We start from the raw sequence: 5,010 nt of genomic DNA on the forward strand, positions 1-5,010 counted from the left end.
TTGAAGGAAAGTCAGAGTGTAAACTGCATTTAGGGTCTCTTTTCTCTATGATATGAGATAATTTTTTTCTTTTTTTCTTTTTTATTTTTACAGATTTCATTTTGATTTATTGTACACAAATGGGGTACAACTTTTCATTTCTATGGTTGTAAACAATGTAGATTCACACCATTCATATAATCATACATATACGTAGGGTAATGATGTCTGTCTCATTTCAGCATCTTTTATACCTCCACTCCCTCCTCCCTTTCATTTCCCTCTACATAATCCAAGTTACTCCATTCTTCTTTTATCCTCCACCCCCATTCCCATTATGTATCATCATCCACTTATCAGGGGAAACATTAGGCATTTGTTTTTTTGGAATTGGCTTATTTCACTTAGCATGATATTCTCTAATTCCATCCATTTACCTGCAAATGCCATAATTTTATTCTTCTTTGTGGCTGAATAATATTCCATTGTGTGTGTATATATATATATATACACCATGGTTTATTTATCCATTCTTCTGTTCAAGGGCATCTAGATCATTTTTAAGGCCACAAATGAGTGCTTGAAAATCAGAGATGGACTTTCTTTTTAAAATATATATATATATATATATATATATATATAGAGAGAGAGAGAGAGAGAGAGAGCGAGAGAGAGAGAGAGAGAGAGAGAGAGAGAGAGAGAAAATCAGTGCCTAAATCTGGAATGTTGATCTATGTTTTCTTCCAGGACTTGCATCATTTCTGGTCTAATTCCTAGGTCTTTGATCCATGAATTGACTTCTGGGCAGGGTGCAAGATAAGTATTTAGTTACGTTCTTCTACATATGGATAACTAGTTGTCCCAGCACCATCTGTTAAAAGACTGTCTTTTCTCCAATGTATATTTCTGGCACCTTTTTCAAGGATCAGATGACTGTAGACATGTGAGGTTGTCTCTGTGTTTTCTATTCTCTGCCTTTGACCTATGTTTCTGTCTCCATGCCAGTACCATGCAGTTTGTGTTCCTACAGCTCTGTAGTATAATTTGCAGTCATGCATTGTGATGCCTCCAGAATTACTTGTTTGGCTTAGAATTGCTCTGGCAATTTCTTTATCCACTCATCAATTGAAGGGCATCTAGGTTGGTTCCACAGTCTGGCTATTGTGAATTGAGCAGCTATGAACATTGATGTGGCTGTATCTCTGTAGTATGCCGATTTTAAGTCCTTTGGGTATAGACCAAGGAATGGGATAGCTGGGTTAAATGGAGGGTCCATTCCAAGTTTTCTAAGGAATCTCCACACTGCTTTCCAGAGTGGCTGCACTAATTTGCAGCCCCACCAGCAATGTATGAGTGTACCTTTCTCCCCACATCCTCGCCAACACCTGTTGTTGCTCATATTCTTGATAATCGCCATTCTAATTCAGGTGAGATGGAATCTCAGGGTGGTTTTGATTTGCATTTCTCTTATTACTAGAGATATTGAACATTTTTCCATATGTTTGTTGATTGCTTGTAGATCTTCTTCTGTGAAGTGTCTATTCATTTCCTTAATCCATTTGTCGACTGGATTATTTGAATTCTTGGAGTAGTTTTTTGAGTTCTTTATAGATTCTGGAGATTAGTGCTCTATCTGAAGTATGATTGGCAAAGATATTCTCCCACTCTGTAGGCTCTTTCTTCACATTGCTGATAGTTTCCTTTGCTGAGAGAAAGATTTTTAGTTTGAATCTATCCCAGTTATTGATTCTTGCTTTTATTTCTTGTGCTATGGGAGTCCTGTTAAGGAAGTCTGGTCCTAAGCCGACATGTTGAACATCTGGACCTACTTTTTCTTCTATAATCTGCAGGGTCTCTGGTCTGATTCCGAGGTCCTTGATCCATTTTGAGTTTAGTTTCGTGCATGGTGAGAGATATGGGTTTAGTTTCATTCTGTTGCATATGGATTTCCAATTCTCCCAGCACCATTTGTTGAAGAGGCTATCTTTCCTCCATTGCATATTTTTGGCACCTTTGTCTAGTATGAGAAAATTGTATTTATTTGGGTTTGTGTCCATGTCCTCTATTCTGTACCATTGATCTACCTGTCTATTTTGGTACCAATACCATGCCGTTTTTGTTACTATTGCTTTGTAGTAGAGTTGAAGATCTGGTATTGCAATACCCCCTGTTTCACTCTTCCTGCTAAGGATTGCTTTAGCTATTCTGGGTTTCTTATTCTTCCAGAGGAATTTCATAATTGCTTGCTCTATTTCTGTAAGGTATGTCATTGGGATTTTAATTGGAATTGCATTGAATTTGTATAGCACTTTAGGTAGTATGGCCATTTTGACAATATTAATTCTTCCTATCCAAGAACATGGAAGATCTTTCCATCTTCTAAGGTGTTCTTTAATTTCTTTCTTTAGTGTTCTGTAGTTCTAATTGTAGAGGTCTTTCACCTCTTTTGTGAGATTGATTCCCAAGTATTTTATTTTTTTTTTTTGAGGTTATTGTGAATGGGGTAGTTTTCCTAATTTCTCTTTCTGAAGATTCATCACTTATGTATAAAAATGTGTTGGATTTATGAGCATTGATCTTATAACCTGCTACTTTTCTGAATTCACTTATGAGTTCTAAGAGTTTTCTGGTGGAATTTCCAGGTTCCTCTAAATATATAATCATGTCATCAGCGAACAGGGATAGTTTGAGTTCTTCTTTTCCAATTCATATCCCTTTAATTTCTTTGGTTTGTCTAATTGCTCTGGCCAGAGTCTCAAGAACAATGTTGAATAGAAGTGGTGAAAGAGGGCACCCCTGCCTTGTTCCAGTTTTTAGGGGGAATGCTTTCAGTTTTTCACCATTTAGAATGATATTAGCCGTGGGCTTAGCATAAGTGGCCTTTACAAAGTTAAGGAATGTTCCCACTATCCCTATTTTTTCTAGTGTTTTGAGCATGAAGGGGTGCTGTATTTTATCAAATGCTTTTTCTGCATCTGTTGAAATAATCATGTGATTCTTGACTTTAAGTCTATTGATATAGTGAATTACGTTTATTGATTTCCTGATGTTGAACCAACCTTGCATCCCTGGGATGAAACCCACTTGATCGTGGTGCACTATCTTTTCACTATGTTTTTGTATGCGATTTGCTAAGATTTTGTTGAGAATTTTTGCATCAATGTTCATTAAGGATATTGGTCTGAAATTTTCTTTCCTTGATGAGTCTCTATCTGGTTTAGGTATCAGTGTGATATTGCCTTCATAGAATGAGTTTGGGAGGGTTCCCTCCTATTTTATGGAATACTTTGTGAAGTATTGGAATGAGCTCTTCTTTAAAGGTTTTGTAGAACTCGGCTGAGAACCCATCTGGTCCCGGACTTTTCTTTGTTGGTAGGCTTTTGATGACTTCTTCTATTTCAGTACTTGAAATTGGTCTATTTAAATTATGTATGTCTTCCTCGTTCAGTTTAGGCAATTCATATGTCTCTAGAAACCTGTTGATGTCTTCAAAATTTTCTATTTTGTTGGAGTACAGATTTTCAAAATAGCTTATAATTATGTTTTGTATTTCAATCCTGTCTGTTGTGATATGTCCTTGTTCATTCCGAATTTTAGTGATCTGGGTTTTCTCTCGTCTTCTCTTTGTTAGTGTGGCTAAAGGTTTATCAATTTTGTTTATTTTTTCAAAGAACCAACTACTTATTTTGTCAATTTTTTGTATTGTTTCTTTTGTTTCAATTTCATTGATTTCAGCTCTGAGTTTAACTATTTCCTGTCTTCTACTACTTTTGGTGCTGGTCTGTTCTTCTTTTTCTAGGGCTTTGAGCTATAGTGTTAGGTCGTTTATTTGTTGAGTTTTACTTCTTTTATTAAATGCACTCCATGAAATAAATTTCCCTCTAACTACTGCTTTCATAGTGTCCCAGAGATTTTCATATGATGTTTCTTTGTTCTCATTTACCTCTAAGAATTTTTTAATTTCCTTCCTAATATCTTCTTTTATCCATTCATCATATAATAGCATATTGTTTAATCCCCAGATGTTGGAATAGTTTCTGTGTTTTACTCTTTCATTTATTTCTAACTTCAAACCATTATGATCTGATAGAATACATGGTAGTGTCTCCATCTTCTTGTATTTGCTAACATTAGCTTTGTGGCATAATATATGGTCTATTTTAGAGAAGGATCCATGTGCTGCTGAGAAGAAAGTGTATTCGCTCTTGGTTGGATGGCATATTCTATAAATGTCCATTAAGTCTAAATTATTGATTGTGTTATTGAGATCTATGGTTTCCTTGTTCAATTTTTGTCTGGAAGATCTGTCCAGTGGAGAGAGAGGTGTGTTAAAATCACCTAGTATTATTGTGTTATGGTCTATTTGGTTTCTGAAATTGAGAAGGATTTGTTTGACATACATGGATGAGCCACTGTTTGGGGCATAGATGTTTATGATTGTTATATCTTGCTGATTTATGCTTCCCTTAAGCAGTATGAAATGACCTTCTTTATCCCTTCTTACTAACTTTGGCTTGAAGTCCACATTACCTGAAATGAGGATGGATACTCCAGCTTTTTTGCTGAGTCCATGTGCATGGTATGTTTTTCCCCATCCTTTCACCTTTAGTCTATGGGTATCTTTTTCTATGAGGTGAGTCTCTTGCAGGCAACATATTGTTGGATCTTTCTTTTTAATCCAATCTGCCAGTCTAAGTCTTTTGATTGATGAATTCAGGCCATTAACATTCAGGGTTATTATTGAGATATGATTTGGTTTCCCAGTCATTTGGTTCATTTTTTAAATTTTATTTATTTATTTGTTTGACACAACTTGTTTCCTCCTTTATTTGACAATTCCTTTAGGATAATTCCTCCCTTTGCTGATTTGCTTCTTTGTTTTTCATCTCTTCCTCATGGAATATTTTGCTGAGAATGTTCTGTAATGCTGGCTTCCTTTTTGTAAATTCTTTTAGCTTTTGTTTATCATGGAAGGATTTTATTTCATCGTCAAATTGAAGGTAAGTTTTGCTGGGTATAAGATTCTTGGTT

Source organism: Sciurus vulgaris (genome assembly GCF_902686455.1).
Source record: "Sciurus vulgaris genome assembly, chromosome: 11".
NCBI lineage: Eukaryota > Metazoa > Chordata > Mammalia > Rodentia > Sciuridae > Sciurus > Sciurus vulgaris.